This window comes from Pogona vitticeps, chromosome 5, assembly GCF_051106095.1.
Source record: "Pogona vitticeps strain Pit_001003342236 chromosome 5, PviZW2.1, whole genome shotgun sequence".
In the NCBI taxonomy this organism is placed as follows: domain Eukaryota; kingdom Metazoa; phylum Chordata; class Lepidosauria; order Squamata; family Agamidae; genus Pogona; species Pogona vitticeps.
In genome coordinates, this window is record NC_135787.1 from 184,187,353 (window position 1) to 184,206,277 (window position 18,925).

At 43.5% G+C, this 18,925-nt stretch overlaps 1 long non-coding RNA gene across 1 annotated transcript; it reads left to right on the plus strand.

Annotated features, from left to right (window-relative positions):
• Positions 1-3,024: 3,024 nt before the first annotated feature.
• LOC144583161 (uncharacterized) lies at positions 3,025-11,500 on the plus strand. Its single transcript, XR_013536805.1, has 3 exons — positions 3,025-4,108; positions 4,751-4,981; positions 6,609-11,500. It is a non-coding gene; the product is annotated as an uncharacterized LOC144583161 (long non-coding RNA).
• The last annotated feature ends 7,425 nt before the right edge of the window (positions 11,501-18,925 follow it).

Here is an 18,925-nt window from a genome sequence, read left to right on the forward strand (position 1 = left end):
CAAGTTCTAAAGGAGGACTTTGCTCCCTCCACCACCTCATGCTTGGTGCCCTTGTTTTCTAGCAATGCAAGAAGTCTGGTTTGGAATTGGCTGGGTCATGATGAGCAGCCTCGGCAAGTGTCCAAGTAAATCATGGCCAGCTTCACAAGGCTTCTCTCCCTGCCTATAAGGTCGATGTCATGTAAACTGATAGTTTCATGAACACACATCCTATTGGAAAATCCACAAAAAGCCTCTTATTTATTTATTTATTTATTTATTTATTTATTTATTTATTTATTTATTTATTTATTTATTTATTTATTTATTTATTTATTTATTTATTTATTTATTTATTTATTTATTTATTTATTTATATCCCGCCTATCTGGTCGGTTAAGATCACTCTAGGCGGCTAACAACATAAAATAGAACAATAAATATATATAAAAGAGTATTACATAAAATAAACATAATAGAGGAGGCAAATGGGGGGGGGGGAAGGACATCAGGGATTGACTGGAGGGAAGGCCTGCCGAAACATTTATTTATTTATTTATTTATTTATTTATTTTATTTCTATCCCGCCTATCTGATCATATTAGACCACTCTAGGCGGCTTACAGTAAAAATAACAATGTAATTTTAAGACTTTACAGCAGAAACGTAAATAATAAAAAAGAATAAAGAACAGAATAAGAAAAAAGATCGTCAAGGGTTTTCTGTTGGGAAGGCCCGCCTATACATCAGTGTTTTTAGTTGTTTCTTAAAAATGCCCAGCGAGGGAGCCGCGCGAATCTCAGGGGGCAAGTTGTTCCAAAGGCGAGGAGCCACCGCCGAGAAGGCCCGGTTTTTGGTCTTTTCCTTTCGGGCCTCTCTCGGCGTTAGGCTCCTCAGCCTTATCTCCTGGCTCGCGCGAGTGACACGGGTAGATCTAGGTGGGAGAAGGCGTTCCGCCAAGTATCGAGGTCCTAAACCGTTTAGGGCTTTGTAAGTAAGCGTTAACACTTTGAAATCAATGCGGAATCGGATGGGCAGCCAATGCAATGCGGCCAGAGTGGGGGAGATATGTTGGTATCTTCTCAGCCCACTGAGTAGTCTGGCCGCCGCATTCTGCACCACCTGTAGTTTCCGCAGCAATCTCAAAGGTAGCCCCACGTAGAGCGCATTACAGTGGTCTAATCTCGAGACTACAAGCACATGCACCAGAGTGGTGAGAGACCCCACATCAAGGTAGGGCCGCAGCTGGGCTATCCGCCTGAGATGGAAAAAAGCGGAACGGACCACGGACGCCACCTGGGTCTCCATGGTGAGCGCCGGGTCAAGATGGACACCCAAGCTACGGACCCCATCCTTGGCGGGGAGGGTCGCCCCCCCAAAAGTGAGGGAGTTTCCCAAACACCCGACTTGGAGGCATGCTTATAAGGACTGCATGGTGAAGACCTACACTTCCCCATTAACCACTGTACGTATCATATATGTGTCATACTGGAAATTCTGCCGAGTTATGTACATATTATATTGATATCTGGTAGTTAGGGATATGTTTTGAAATCTTCCCAAAGGGCATTTTGAAGCAAGGTGGTCACTTACCACCCATTCTGTTCCTTTGGGTTCTTGGCTTATATTTTTCAATAACAGATAGAAAAAACTTCCATTTTGGGTATATAATCATAATTTATGACATCTGTGGGAAATCTTTCATCCCTCAATACGGTTAAGAAACAGTACAATGAAATAATGGACCATAGGACTTAAGGATATCACCCTTATATGCACAAAAAAGCAAGCAAGCTCAAAAAGAAAGAAGACATAGATAAATGAATTTATAAAAGATGCCTTCAAGAACAATACCAACTGCCTTAAACTGGAAATGCACATTCTTATTCTTCTTTGTTTCTTTTGTTCTTTTGCTAGTTCTAATAGATGATTTCCTGATGAGTCAAGTCTTATGGCACCTCTATATATATTTTACATATTTTTGCCATTTTGATATACTAAGGATTTTGGAACAAACTCCCAAAAGAGAAGTTGTTACTGAAGGAAAATAAAACATATTGATCCCCTACTCAAAACATGGGCACTCTTTGTGAACCTTAACTTCCACCCCAAGTAATCACAAAAGGTGAGCTCCACTCCATGTTTCTTGAAAGAGAAAAGTCCTCATGATACCTACAACTAAGCCAGTGTCTACACTGGGTCTTTTGGAGTGGACTGGCCTGGGTTAAACAGAGTTCGTTGGGGTCAGGTCGAAGAGCAAAGTGTTCGATTTGCTTATATCCTGAAGTGGCTCACTTATTAAGCCACTTCATGATCTCAGAAATTCAAACTGAAAGGAGCCTTGATAGCCAAGAAAACTTGCTTTTGATCTATTCCCAGTGATCATACAAGCAGAGAGATTCTACCTACATGCAAAAAGTAGGAGCCAGAGCTCAAAATGGTGTGCATAGGGCGGCTCTGGGAATGGGTGGGTTTCTCACCAGTGATTGTTGTGTAATCACCAGAAAAAAGAATGAATCAAACTGTCCTTGCAGCAAATGAGATAATGAGAAAAATGTCCATCTGATAGAGCCCTAAAAGTCCTTTAAGAACATCAAGGCTTCATTCCCCCAGTAAAGACAGAAAGGTAAAGGTAAAGGTAAAGGTTCCCCTTGACAATTTTTGTCCAGTCGTGTTCGACTCTAGGGGGGCGGTGCTCATCCCCGTTTCCAAGCCATAGAGCCAGTGTTTTGTCCGAAGACAATCTCCCGTGGTCACATGGCCAGTGCGACTTAGACACGGAACGCTGTTACCTTCCCACCAAGGTGGTCCCTATTTATCTACTCGCATTTGCATGCTTTCGAACGGCTAGGTTGGTGGGAGCTGGGACAAGCGACGGGAGCTCACTCCATCGCGTGGATTCGATCTTACAACTGCTGGTCTTCTGACCCTGCAGCACAGGCTTCTGCGATTTAGCCCACAGCGCCACCATGTCCCTCACAGCGCCACCACGTCCCTCACAGCACCACCACGTCCCTCAAGTAAAGACAGAACTGGACCAGTAAAGATTATATAACCATGGACAGAACTGAACTGGAAACCTGCTGTTTACATTAGCACTATCAGAGCCTGTGTTTTGCTTCCGCTGTAGGGAGAGAGGGAGGTAGTAAGATTATGCTGTAGTGTTTGCCTGGTGAGGAAATTAATGCAGGGGATTATGTCTAGGTTTTCTGGGAATTGTGTAGTCTAACTCTGAACAGGGCCAGGTTAAGAAAGGATAATGAACAGTAATGAAGGAGTAGAATCAAATGAAGTCAAAATCTTAAAGGTGTATTTTTTGGGGGTGGGGCACTTCAAAATCCCACCTGAACGGAAATTCTGTGGGGAAAACTCATGCTGGGAAACGAAGGAAGGAAGGAAGGAAGGAAGGAAGGAAGGAAGGAAGGAAGGAAGGAAGGAAGGAAGGAAGGAAGGAAGGAAGGAAGATGATTGAATTGTTGTTGAGCCATTGTGAGGAGGAGGGGAAAAGTCTTTCTCTTGTAAACCATGTGAGAACAAATCTAATTAACATTTAACTTTGAAATCTGTCAGTGGCTGAGCAAGTGCGAAACCCACTTGCTGAGTTGTTAAGAACACGCAAGAAATTTGAATACAATGGGCAAAATCATTCAGAACAGAACCTGCACATAAAAAGAGAGAACGGAAAAGGTCTCCCAGTGGAAGCACATTCAAACTTGCCTTGAATGGCCCAAAATGGAATGTGAAGAAACAGAGCTAGATTTTATGCACTTTAGTTCAATTACAGCTAAACCCAAATCCAGCAATTGGCTATAAAAATGCAACTCCGACAGGTTTGTCCCTTTATTGAAATGGAGGATGTTTGCCCTGGGAACAATAGCAGTGGGTGTCTATGTATTGTCTTCATAATTGTATTTCTGCTGAGATTCTTTTATGGGATCTTTCTTGTTCTAGGCATCACATGATAATGTCAATAAAGCCAACAATTCTCAACATAACACTTTGAGACTGGGGACTAGCTTTAAAGAAGCAGAAACTACATAAAAAAAAAAAAAAGAGGAGGAAGAAATTAGGGACAAAGTGCAAGCAACTGGATTTCCATTCATCGTAAGGCATCTTTTACTCATTTCAGGTCAGCTGGGAGCTTTTCATCAAGTCCCCTTAGGAGAAGCATTAATTAACAGTTTAAAAGCTGAATAAACACAGTGTCAGGCAGTTTAAATTATAGCCTTATTAGTTTTCTTATTGCCTATTAAAAGTATATTTGAACTTCAGAGGCATCGTGCCTCTGGGCTACTCTGAAATTGGCATGCACAATAACAGGAAATGTTTCCACAGTGCTTTAATGCGAAGGCTCAGAGATGGTCACAAACTACTTCAGAGGTTCGGCCCAGTTCAGTGTGACACTTGTACAGGTGTTCCCTCCTGCCTCCTCTGCACACTTGCCCACTCATCATCATCAGCGCACTTCCCTCCTCTGCCTTCTCCACGTTATTCATCAAGGGCAATGTCATGGGCTTCCCTGCCCCGCCTCCTCATCTGAGTGGATGATCAAACAGAGGAGGCAGAGGAAGGAAGCATGCTGCAGCTGGTGAGTGGGTGAGTACACAGAGGAGGCAGAGGAGGAGTGTGTGTGGCACCCGCAGAACACTTACACAGGCACCGAGCCGAACGGGGCCAAATGGCCAAAACACAGTTTGTGCCCATCTCTACAAGGGATGAAACAGTGTGAACCCCACACATCTTGCTTTCATCTTTCGTGTTCAATCAACAGCAGCACTGCATTCTGCTGGCAAGGTGGCCCCAGAATGGATATTGACATCCACCAGCCCAGCAAGTCTAGAAGACTATCTCTGAGACCAGCATGGATAGCTCAGGAAGGGAGACTCCTGTGCAGTGGGATGGGTGGCACATCAAGATAATCCCTATTATATCCCAGCCATCGACTTTCAGTTGTACACATTCAAGCCCACCCTGACCTTCATGAAGTGGGAACTACATGAAGGTAAGAAACTCTTGATGGACTACTACAATGCTCCCTTGGATGCCCATGATATTGCCTCCTGCTGCACCAAGGCTCCAGCTGGGCAAAGCAGAAAGAGACTTGCCCCAGCTTCATCCATCTAGGCCTGTTTAATCCAAGCTATTTTGGTCCAGGATCAAGATTTGGATGTTTGTTATCTTGCCCTTGAAAAACCTGGCTAGCTGTCAGAGTGTCTTTCTCCAATGTCATCTGTCCAACTAACCAGATCCACCCAGGCTATGCTCCTCTGGGTAGCCACTCCAAGGGAGACCTGCAAGAGGTCAGGCCTTCTTCAAGTTGGCACTGATATTGTGGAACTTACTGCTGGTGGAGTTACGCCTGGTCCCCTCCCTGCTTTTCAGGGAGACCTTTCACATCAGCTCTGCATGATTTGCACCTCTAGTCCTGCTGTTTTGTTTAGAATTTGTTGGTGGCACCGTTTGTTTTTATTCGCTTAATGTTTTAACTTTTTAGTATGTGTTTGTATTTTATAGTATGCGTACTTTACTACTGTTGTAAACTACCCAGAATAGTGCATCATACTAAGGTAAAGGTTTCCAGAGCACAGAGTGCTGTCCTCTGAAGATGCCAGCCACAGAGACTGGTGAAACGTTAGGAAGAACAACCTTCAGAACACGGCCTAAGAGCTCAAAAAACCCACAACAACCATTAGATCCCAGCCGTGAAAGCCTTCGCTAATACAGTAAAGGTTTCCCTTGACATTTAGTCCAGTCGTGTCCAACTCTAGGGGGCAGTGCTCATCCCCGTTTCCAAACTGTAGTGTCCGAAGACCATTTCTGTGGTCATGTGGCCAGCACGATTAGACACAGAATGCCGTGACCTTCCCACCATGGTGGTACCTACATATCTACTCGCATTTGCATGCTTTCAAACTGCTAGGTTGGCAGGAGCTGGGACAAGCGATCGTCGCGTGGATTCGATCTTATGACTGCTGGTCTTCTGACCTTGTAGCACAGAGGCTTCTGTGGTTTAACCTGCAGTGCCACCATGTCCTGCATCATACTAAAGGGGCAGTATATAAGTCAAATAAATAAATGACATTTAAGAGCAGTATTTTTAACTCAGGAGAGTTGCCACCAAGACTATCTAGGCTATTTGAATTGAGAGGCATAGCTTAGGGAATAGCTGATAGCTTATTCTGCCGCTGCCCCCACCTCCCATGGCTACATAGTTGACTCCCTTACCTTCCATAGTGTCAACAGCTACTGCCTGCCTGCCTCACTTTCAACACCCCTCGCCCTGCTTTTAGAAACACATCCCATCATCCTTCCAGTGGTGGAGGGATGTCTTTCCAAACTCTTGTGGGTTTCTTTGCTCTGTCATCACTAGTGACACTCAAAAGGAGAATGGCTCACTTACTCAGAAAATGTTTGTTTGTCTAGCATACAAAGAACACTTTATTTGTCAGCCAATAAATTGTGTGGTGCTTTTAAGGCAGTCTCAAGGAGTGGAGTGCTAACAGGCGTATGCCGAAGCCTTACTTGCGGAGTGAAAAGGAGTGACAAGTCACAGGCGCACAATGTGTTCTTCCACATTTGTGTACTTGTTAAAGCTTTACTCATCTCCTCCACATGCTTTTTGCCTGCAGGGGACAGACGTCTTCACGTCTACTGATCTGAATGGTGCCTATGATTCAATGAAGACTTTCTCTGACAGGTTAATCACTTATCTGCTGCCAGGAATTCCTGCCATAGTCAGTCATTCTAGATGCATGAATAAATCATCTGTCATGCCTACAACTGTCACAGCTGGACTTCACTGCAGAGTCATCTGTAGCTGAGCTGTTCTTGGCTGGATCGTCATTAAAAATGGAAGAAATGAACTTCGTGAGGCTCTGGGAATTCTGACTCAAGACCCCTCCCCCCGTTTCCTTAGTTTCCCAGAGTCCCCCATCTTTCAGTCCAGCTGAAATTATGTTTATTTTATTATTATTTTATTATTTTCATTTATTATGCCCTTCTTCTGCCCAAAGAGGCCCAGAATGGCACACAACCCAAAACAATGCATATAACACACACATTGATAAATTACTGCAGATAAATGAAAAATGCAGCAAAACCTAGTGACAACATAAACAATTTTGTCTTATTTACATTTATAGAAAAAAACCGCATGCCACATAAATGCAGGGACTCAGGAAGAGAATTCCAAAGGTTGGGGGCAACAACATGGAAGATGCAGGCTACCATCTCTAGAGATTCAGAATAAACATTGCTAGATGGACGTTGCCTCTTTTGCAGATTTGGAAAAGTTACTTGAGGACAACTCTCAGAGTCTTCTAATCTGTTGGGGGAGTAGACAGAAACCAACTCTCTTTTAAATCAGTTAACTGCTTCTCACTCAAACCCCAAAACAATCATCGGGGTGTGTTTTGACAAGTGTGAATGGTAGGGAGTGCAAGAGGGCCACTAGAACCATACGTAAAGCCTATCCATATACCCTGTTGGTGCCCGGTAAATGGTTCTATCACCAAATGCTTCAGATTAGTTTAACAGATCCACATGATATTGGTGGGGTCTTAAATCAATCCCTCCTACTTTCCCTTCCATTTCTGGATTATTTTCTCATGCTTGGGATTCAAGATCTGTTATCCCCATTTGTTTCTTTGTTTTGAACAAGCAAGGGTGCTGTGGGGGCATGTACTCCCCCTGACAATGGCTTTAATTTCAGCTGTGAAAGTGGTGTTCTCTGCTCAGAGCAGGACTGCTTCAAGCTGATTCCCCAAATGTGGGTTGTGGGTGTTTCTCTCCAGCACTCCTGCCTCTCACCTTCTGCTTCATGCCTGGTAGGATTGATATCACACTTTTTTTTTTTGCCAGATTTAAATCCCCCCCCAAGAGCCAATGGCTCTAAGCTCTTCAAACTTTGTCGACTTTGCTCCATGTAAGGAATAAACCCACCACCCTCTTCTTCATAAAATGGACTCTTCCACCAATCAATCATGCAACATAAAGGGACGGAAACAGTCCAGGATGGAAACTTGTTTCTGGGCCCAATCATAGAACATTGTCCAGCTTTCTTTAACATATATTCACGGGTTCTCACCTAATGCTTCTGAAACCCATTTTGGGTTTTTTTTTTGTTTTGTTTTTTGTTTTCTTCTTTTCCCCTGTGTTTATCTTCTTGTGGGTGTTGTTCATCTGTTGTCCATGGATAATGTAGGATGTTAATAATAATAACAATAATATATTTTTTTTAAAGGATGGAAACAAGATGGAGAATCGGGAAGGCATGAGAGAGCAGGAAGTAGGGATGAAATGGGAGGAAGGGAGAGGATGTGTTATGGTGTGGAAACCCAATCTGGATGACATTGAAAGAAAACAGACAACAGGTATGGAAGGTTTGAGTGAGTAAATCTTAATCAATGGGGGCAAGGGATCATAGTTCCGATTCACATTGATCCAAACTGCATAGGTTGTCCAGATGGACCCTTAGTCGTATTTATGTTAGACACAATGAAACCAAGAGGTCCAGTTAGTCATGGTTAACTCAAGCCCTACAGATTTCAATGGCTGTAATCTAAGTATGACTTATTCTATTGACTGAATGAATTGTGTCTTCATAGTACAAAAGTCCAGCCCTTGAAATGTAAATGCCACGGAAGAGACACCATCACATTTTTGGCAGCACTGTTTAAGCTACTGCATGTGTCCAGATGCCCTTGGGTTATCTGTTCTTGTTTTTTTTTTAATGCCCTTGTTAGTGGAATTGATTTTCTGTCTAGTTAGTTTCATTAATGAAGCTAGCCTAGCTAATAACAGCATGCTGCAACTATTCTGCAGTTTATTTTTGCATGCAGAGTTGATTTCCTGTCTGTTTTATTCTTGGTCACCAAAGAGGTATCTGGATAGATTTGGAAGTGAAGTGGGGGGAAAAACTATCATGGCGTGAAAGGCATCACTTAACAAAATGACTGGAGGATCTGTTCATATTTGTGGTGGCCTTGAAAAAAGACAAGAAGTTAGAGGAGGAACAAGTTGATCTTTGGACGATAGTCTCCAAGGTTTTACAAACAGTATGTGTGATGCAGTTAGATCTGCCCAGACATGTGAGACAGAACATTCACAGCTTGATGATCTAAATAAAGATATTTCTCTGACAGCAATATCCATCAAATAAAGAGAAACAAACAGATCAAGAAGGCTATACGGAATCCTGGAATCTTGCCTGTACCCAAGTAAAGGGCATACTTGTGGCTGATCTGCTCTGGAAGATATTTTGACAAACTCTCTACCCAGGGCTGTGACATTACCATGTTTTCCCGAAAATAAGACAGGCTCTTCTATTAATTTTTGCTCCAAAAATGCATTAGGGCTTATTTTCAGGGAATGTTTTATTTTTTCCATGTACAACACTCTACATTGATTCAAATACAATGATGGCATCATCTTCTGGTTGCTGTACAAGGGTGGAGGGTGGGGTTTCACTTAACTAGGATTTATTTTTGGGGTAGGGCTTATGTTATGAGCATCCTGAAAAATCATACTAGGGCTTATTTTCAGGTTAGGTCTTATATTCGGTTAAATAGGGTATGTTTACATCTCCGGTTCTTTATTTACAAAAAATTTAAAATCTATGGATTAACCAATCATGAAAAGGGGGGAGGATGCAAATTGCTGTGATCGGAGGGAGGGGAGCTATGTAGCACTCAAATTTTGTGACATATCCATGCAATAAAGCCTGTTCAACAATCATTATTCCACAATCGCACACACACAATCAATGCTAATAGGGTAATAACATTCCAGTGAAGTTTAGCAAGGGATTATGGTGTAGTCCTTAGAGTCACGGACTCAGAATCCCTGCTCGGCCATAGAAACTGACCGGGGGTGTGGGTGGAACTGGCAGAACCACTCCTTACATATTTGACTTACCTTGAAAGCCCTATTAGAATTGCTTTCAGTTGGTTCCAAGTTGGCAACACACAACACACACCAAGTTAAGCAAACTCAGCTAAGAGAGGGGGAGGGGGAAGAAAAATATTCCAGAACACAACAAAAGTTATTTAAAAAGGGATGCAAAGCTTCCTCTTCACCCTGCATTTCCCTAAAATGGATGATGGTACACCTGCAAGGGGATATATGTACACTGCAGAGTGACCTCAGTAGGAACCCCTCCTGAACTTCTCAGTGGTTAGTATCCAGGGGAAATACTAGCCTTTTGTGTGCATTCAGGAGCAGGGTTTCAATCATCCTCTAGCATTGTCAATCACCCTTGCCGCTGCTGATTAAGCATCAACACGTTGGACAGTTTGTATTTCCATTACGTTTCATCCTCCCATTCTCTTTGTGTCTATATAAAAGCCTCTGTGCAGTCTATGCTCTGTGCAACTTAAGATGTGGGCTACAGTCCACAAAATAAAACTTGTGAGTCTTTCAGGTGCCTGAACACTGCTAGTTGTTTTTCACTGGAACAGACTAACACAACTTATCCCTGGGAATTAACTAATAGCATTTACAGCGCAAGAGAAACTGATGGTTGGCTATTGGTTTTTATGTATTTTTTAAAAAAGGAGCAGACAGAATCGTTGAAGATAGTAATAGCTCAAGGCGCCAAAGCCTTAAAAAATTACTTTTGGGGACCAAAATGTCCAGAATCCCCCTACATGTGCTCCCACATTGACAACCGGAAACAAATATAGAGAAACTTTTTTTCCCCATGGTTACTGTTATGATTTCAAAATGTTTGCCTAAATAATAGATGAAATTTCTGCATCCTTTGCAGTGATGATCTAAAATACTGGCAACATTTTTTATTCAATCATAAACATAAATGATTTTGAAAATATCAGTACAACCTTCTGCAACTTATTCAAGAGTGGTGTTTTTTTTTTTTTCTTTTTTCCCCTCTGGCTTTTTTGCCCAGCCCCTCCCCAGGGCTTTCTAACATCACTAATTATGCCTGATGCCTAAATAGCAGCCTGCCAGTGATCGTTATAATTGGTTGTGTTTTGTTGCATATGACGTGTGGTTTTTAATTGTAGTTTTCGGGATGGTGTATAAATGAGATTCTTCAGCAGCTGAACTGACACCTGTAATTAGGTAATGGATTAACTGGGGCGGATATCCCAATAAAAAAACATCTATTTATAATGGGAACAGATATGGCTCATTGCTTGTGATTTTTTTACTCAAGTGAAATTCACAGATCACCACATTAATACTGCAAGCAAAACCAAGTTGGTTTCTGACAGCTTTTGCTTTTGGTACTTGATATTTGAATGGATGCTTGCATAGTCAAAAAGCATCTCATGCCCATAATTTTCCCCCTTTGTCCAGATCCTGCTCCAAAGATTGGACCACAAGTAACATGAATGAGCCAATGGTAGCTTTAATGACATGATCACCTGTGACTGACAGTAGAGTAAGTGTGACTACAATCCTTCTGGGAGTCAGGAGGATCCAAATTCTTGCCCCTGCTATATCTTCTCCAGAGCTGACCAAATTGGAATTGGAGCATTAGAGAAATCTGATACCCCATTGTGCCTTGTGGGTGGAGAGCCAGCTTATATGATCTTGAGCAAACTATGTGGTCAAGAAAGAGTAAACCACTGAGTAAACCCTAGAAAGGGTTGCTATAAGTCAGATTTGACTTGATGCCACCAAATTAAATTGCATATGTTCTCCATACTTTTTCTTTGTTCATGGCTAAGGACTTGTCGCAACAGCGATCATGCTTCTATTTGCTTGCTCCATAATCGGAAGTCCAGACTGAGACTCCCTCATTCTCTTCCAACAGGAAACAATCGGTCATGCTGTTTATGAACTAAAAATGAACAATTTCTTCCATTCCATTCTCATAGTTTGGTATGACTTTTGCAGGGATGAGGACTTGCCATGCGACTCGCTGTCAAGTTGGACTTAAGTTGCACTGGTGATTCAACTTGGACTTAACTCGTTTTTTTCAAAGACCTGTACTCAGCTCACAACTTGGAACCCCCCCCCCCCACACACACACTCTTTCCTTTATTTTTCTGGAGAAAAGAGCTTGTTTTTAACAGGGACTCAGACTTGAGACTTGGGACTCTGGACTTGGTACCAAAGACTCAAACTCAGACTTCAGACTTGGTACCAAAGACTTGGTACCAGTAGCGATGTATGGAAGTGAGAGCTGGACCATAAAGAAGGCTGACCGCCGAAGAATTGATGCTTTTGAATTGTGGTACTGGAGGAGGCTCTTGAGAGTCCCCTGGACTGCAAGGAGAACAAACCTATCCATTCTGAAGGAAATCAACCCTGGGTGCTCCCTGGAAGGACAGATCCTGAAGCTGAGGATCCAATACTTTGGCCATCTCATGAGAAGAGAAGACTCCCTGGAAAAGACCCTGATGTTGGGAAAGTGTGAAGGCAAGAGAAGGGGACGACAGAGGATGAGGTGGTTGGACAGTGTCATCGAAGCCACCAACGTGAATCTGACCAGACTCCGGGAGGCAGCAGAAGACAGGAGGGCGTGGCGTGCTCTGGTCCATGGGGTCACGAAGAGTCAGACACAAATTAACGACTAAACAACAACAACCAAATACTCGGACTTGGGACTCAGATCCAAAGACTTTCCAACATCCCTAACCTTTTGGTTTGTTTTAGTACCTCAGACCCATAACATAGAGCTGAAGTAACATTGTTGATATGACTGGAGTTGACTTAAACTACATAAATACCCACATAAAATGAATATTATAGTACTGTTTGTTTATGCGTGGGTGCCTGTTTGTATGCATGTACACGCTGAGTTCAGGACCTCCAGCACTTCAGAATTTTGCACTACCCCATAGGAAACATAGACACAGAGAGATGGGTTGTGTGAGCAATGAGTAGAGGGCTGCCATTTTCAGAAATAGCTGCTCAAAAAACCCAGACCCTTAGAACAATCGTCAGCCTATTAACAATAAATCACTATAGCACTTGATTAATGCTCTTGGCTATGAAAATGGAGCACTCCTGTCCTGTCAATCAGCTGCTTGTCAGAAAGATAATAATTTTGCTTCTAAATGTTTGCAATTAAAGTTTGTATCAAGACAAAAGGCCCCCTACAGCTTCATTCTTGACAGCTCATTCCAAGAAAACAATAATTTATTACTATTGCATCAGCAGAAGTTAATCAGCAATGCAGAATGCTGAGACTTAAAATGATTTCTCATATCATCAGGCAGGAGGGGGTTTTTGCTCCCTTGAAAAACACCATATTTCACACAAAAGGTTCTTCATGCTGGGAATTTAAAAAAAAAAAAATCAAAGTTGCCATACAATTCCCCAGCTCTTGGGAAACATAGTGTCCACATATCTGATCTCTTGAATCATATTTTTTTAACAGAATTGCCTTACTAAAGGGTCTTGATATAGGGATTACACAGTCTGCTCTTTTGCAACACCTATAAAATTACACAAACTCTCACGGGAAAAACTTCATCTCATTTTTATTTGGTTTGCAAACGCAGCCTAAAACTCAACCTATTTATAATCAAGGCTGGGTAACAGGTTCATCAAACCTTAAATTCTAAAAAAATTTAATAATTCTAACAGAGCTTGAGTTGCTGGAATTGATCCAAAAATGTGTTGGCTAGGAGACAGGAGGCCAAGTGGAACTTTATAGGCCAGTACAGCAGGAACAACCCCACCCCCACCCCAATCCACAGGATCATTATCCATTAATTCATTTATCTGCTGTCTGAAAATAGTAAATAAAAACATCCCAGAAATCCTGTACATATTTCCAGGGTATATTTACCAGAACTGGCCACTAGAAGGGGTCAGAGACCATACAATGTACTGTATAGCAGTGGTCCTCAACGTTGGGCCTCCAGATGTTATTGAACTACAACTCCCAGAATCCTTTGCCACCACCTCTGCTGGCCAGGATTTCTGGGAGTTGAAGTCCAAGAACATCTGGAGGCCCAAGTTGAGGATCACTGCTGTATAGTGTTTGATACATCTGCATTTTTCAGCATCTGCAGGTAGGGGACTTGGAACCAATCCATGTAGAACACAGTCCTATTGTACTGACACCAGAAAAAAAATCAGGGTGGTTCAAAAGGTGAAGCTTATATAGAATGCAACAAGTAAAACAGATCCTGGAAGAACCTTCCCCAGATTACCATCTCTGAGAACAAGCTGTCAATAATGCAATTGGGGGGGGGCTTTTGTGCTGATATAAAGTTAACAAGATTAAGTGCAAAGTACTGCACCTAGGAAGAAGACGGCAAACACACAACTACACAATAGGAGATAGCTGGCTCCTCAGTATTACAAGTGAGAAGGTTCTTGGAATCATTGTAGATCACAAGCTGAATATGAGCCAACAGTGTGATGTGGCTACAAAAAAGGCAAATTCTATCGTAGGCTTCATTAACAGATGTATAGTCTCCAAATCCCATGAGGTTCTAATTCCCTTCTATTCAGCACTGCTTAGGCTCATCTTGAGTATTGCACTTCAAGAAGGATGCTGATGAATTGGAACAAGTTCAGAGGAGGGCAACAAGGATGATCAAAGGACTGGAAACCAAGTCCTATGAGGAAAGACTGAAAGAATTGTCCATGTTTAGCCTTGAGAAAAGAAGACTGAGGGGAGATATGACAGCACTTTTCAAATACTTGATGGGTAGTCATACAGAGGAGGGGCAAGATCTGCTCTTAATCATCCCAGAGTGCAGGAATGTAATAATGAGCGCATGTTACAGAAAGCCAGAATTAGGCTGAATATCAGAAAAAACTCTTTAACTGTTAGAGCAGTACACCAAGAGAACCCATGACCTCAGGAGGTGGTGAGCGCTCCAACGCTGGTGGGCATTAAAGAGAAAACTGAACAACCACCTGGCAGATATCCTTTGATTTGTATTCCTGCATCAAGCAGGGGGTTGGACTCAATGGCCTTATAGGCCCCTTCCAACTTCATGAATCGAGTTGAGATGTCCAGCGCTCCGTCTTGCCCGGTGTCTTTTGACTCTTTTCAGCCCGTATCGCCCGACACTGTGGCCAGGACGCTTGATCGCTGTCGTGCCACCACCTCCTCTTTGGACCCCTGCCCGGCCTGGCTAATCAAGGCAGCCAGGCCCTCAACAACGGAATGGGCTACTGTAATAATTAATGGGTCTTTCCTTGAGGGTAGATTTCCCTCTGCCCTCAAGGAAACACTCATTAGGCCCATAAGAAAGAAACCCAGTTTGGCGGCGGACGAAATTGGCAACTATAGGCCCGTCGCCAATGTTTCTTTCTTAAGCAAGGTAGTCGAGAGGGTGGTGGCCGATCAGCTCCAGGCGTTCCTGGATGAAACAGATGCCCTGGATCCATTCCAGTCGGGCTTCAGGCCACGCCATGGGACAGAAACGGCATTGGTTGCCCTGTGTGATGACTTATTGAGGGAGGCCGACAGGGGCAAAGTGTCTCTGTTGGTCCTCCTCGATATCTCAGCGGCCTTTGATACCATTGACCATGGTATCCTCCTGGGGAGGCTCGCCAAGTTGGGGATAGGTGGCCGGGCTTTTGCTTGGCTCCGTTCCTTCTTGGAGGACCGTCCCCAGAGAGTACAGCTTGGGGAGAATGTTTCGGCCCCGTGGTGCCTTAATTGTGGGGTCCCACAGGGGTCGATCATCTCACCAATGCTGTTTAATATCTATATGAGGCCGCTGGGAGGGGTCATCAGGAGGTGTGGAGCGCAGTGCCATCAATATGCGGATGACACACAGCTCTACATCTCCTTTTTTCCAACTGCAGGAGATGCCGTTCTGTCCCTTCGGCGTTGCCTGGAGGCTGTACAGGAATGGATGCAGGAGAACGGGCTGAGGCTGAACCCGGACAAGACGGAGGTACTGAGGGTGGGCGCCCCCACACCTGGGGACATGGGAAACTCCCTCATTTTTGGGGGGGTGACCCTGCCCGCCAGAGATGGGGTCCGTAGCTTGGGTGTCCATCTTGACCCGGCGCTCACCATGGAGACCCAGGTGGCGTCCGTGGTCCGTTCCGCTTTTTTCCATCTCAGGCGGATAGCCCAGCTGCGGCCCTACCTTGATGTGGGGTCTCTCACCACTCTGGTGCATGCGCTTGTAGTCTCGAGATTAGACCACTGTAATGCGCTCTACGTGGGGCTACCTTTGAGATTGCTGTGGAAACTACAGGTGGTGCAGAATGCGGCGGCCAGACTACTCAGTGGGCTGAGAAGATACCAACATATCTCCCCCACTCTGGCCGCATTGCATTGGCTGCCCATCCGATTCCGCATTGATTTCAAAGTGTTAACGCTTACTTACAAAGCCCTAAACGGTTTAGGACCTCGATACTTGGCGGAACGCCTTCTCCCACCTAGATCTACCCGTGTCACTCGTGCGAGCCAGGAGATAAGGCTGAGGAGCCTAACGCCGAGAGAGGCCCGAAAGGAAAAGACCAGAAACCGGGCCTTCTCGGCGGTGGCTCCTCGCCTTTGGAACAACTTGCCCCCTGAGATTCGCGCGGCTCCCTCGCTGGGCATTTTTAAGAAACAACTAAAAACATTGATGTATAGGCGGGCCTTCCCAACAGAAAACCCTTGACGATCTTTTTTCTTATTCTGTTCTTTATTTTTTTTCTTTTTTTTTACGTTTCTGCTGTAAAGTCTTAAAATTACATTGTTGTTTTTACTGTAAGCCGCCTAGAGTGGTCTAATATGATCAGATAGGCAGGATAGAAATAAAATAAATAAATAAATAAATAAATAAATCTATGGTAACCGGTCAACTGAAAGATGGAATCTCTTAGGGTCTATCTATTCTTCCTTCTGGGAGCAGAAGTAAAGAAGACTAGCAGCTTTGCAATTAGAAAGTGATAAAACTTTATTACTGATGAGACACAGCATCTGCAACTGTTACATTTGCACAGACAATATGCAAATGGAGCCCCTTGTTTCCTCCCATAACTAATCACCATTCAAAAGCAAGCCAATTTGCAACTTGCATGCACTGAATACAACTGATGGATAATCGTTATGTTCTTTGCTGCTTAAGACAGTCTCACATGTACCTGTGAAGTTTCAGTCCTCATCTCATCTATTTCTGTCCCTCATATCTGTTTGTCGTCATTCTAGAGCAGGGGTGGGGGACTTCCAGATATTTCGGCTAGTGGCTCATCTGAATGATCAACCCCACCCCAGGATGGCCACATCCTCTCTTTAAAGGAGCACCGTCCCTCACTTGAAGGGGTTGGTAGAAGACAACCCTCCATTTGTAATGCTAGTCAATTTGAATTAGACTCAGACTAATTTAAAGATATAGAAGTGTGGCATAGGATGGCCTTGGAGTTATCCATCTGCAAGGTAGCAGTCTTGGCAAGCACTTGGTCACCTAGTTACCATCTTTCCCACTGGGGAAACATGTACTAAATTTCAATTCTTAAAACAAAACCTACAACCTTCTGATTCATGAAGATGGGATATTGTGCTTCTGAACTCACAAACCCGGGATATTTCCCAATATTGTTGTACAATATCATGCCAGCGTTGCCAGCAGGAAAAAGGATGCTAAGCTTTACATAACAAAGGACACCCGGAGTGTTGACAGCACCAATGGCTGCAGTCAAGATGGTCTTCTGGTCACTACAATTCATAAAGCAACACTGCGCAAGGGAAAATCCTAGAAGCTGACTTCTTCTTTCATCAGTAAACCACTTCACACCCAAACCCAAAGCAGTCATCAGGGCTGCTTTTGAACAAGTGTGAATGATAGTCAGTAGAAGAGGGTAACCTGTAGACCATTTCTCCACACTACATCATCATCATCATCATCATCATCATCATCATCATCATCATCATCATCATCATCATCATCATCATCATCATCATCTTCTTCTTCTTCTTCTTCTTCTTCTTCTTCTTCTTCTTCTTCTTCTTCTTCTTAGAACAGCATTGCTGGAAGGGATGCAATGAATCATTGAGTCCAGCCCTTGACAAGGAAGCACCAAAGGGGAATCGAACTCCCAACCTCTGGCCCCATAGCCAGATATTGAGCTATCTAAGTATAAGTTTCATTGGTAAACTCAGCAAAGCTGTCCTGGCTAGTATAAGAAATGAGCTTCCCTTTGAGTCATGATCTAGCCTTCAGGTCATGCTGTTTGCTCATGGGATTCACACCCTTCCTTTGCGTGACGCAAACGTGGTCAAGTGCAACCCTGGGAAGGATAAATGGAAGCATCCTATGTAGCAAGCATCATTGTCTTTATTTGTTATTCAATCCAGCAATATACGTATCTCCCATCCTTCGTTCGTTATGGTCTAATGTCATTTAGGACAAGCCTGCGGCAGTTTTAAAAGCTAGCCATGCAACCTCTTTGACGTCAATCCCCGAAGGTCCTGGCTACGCTAACCATCTGTGATATACTGTATAAAAATCTATGTCAACGTTGGCCTCTCACACAGCCCTGGATGTTATTCAGCAGTCCGGAATGGGCAGATGGCTGCCATCAGTGTTTTATTGCAGCTATCATTATAACTGCAGTGGTTTATCTGACACATGTTGAACTTTTTGGATGGGTGTTAAAACTTTGAATGCTAAAGGAGCACATGCTGTCCATACCCTCCAGTCCTTAGAATCTGGCACAAGACAGATCAGCCAGGAAGCTAATTGGGCCGATCTCTCTCGGCTCCACTTTCAAATTCTTTCGAACAATTACCTGGGGGAAAAAAAGGAAATGTGTTTTCTTGTAAATATTCAACTCTGTGCTGTTTTTCTGAAATGATCTGTGCCATTTAAAAAAACACACACAAAATTCATTTGCTTGGAAACAAACTCTGCTGAAATTCCATAAAAACGTTCAACTAATTCAAAGACCATCATCTTTGAACTGCAGAGCTGGAAGGGACCCTATGGATCATCAAGTCCAAACCCTCTCAAGGAGGCACAGTGGGGAATCGAACGCCCAGCCAAACGACTGAGCTATCCAGCAATCA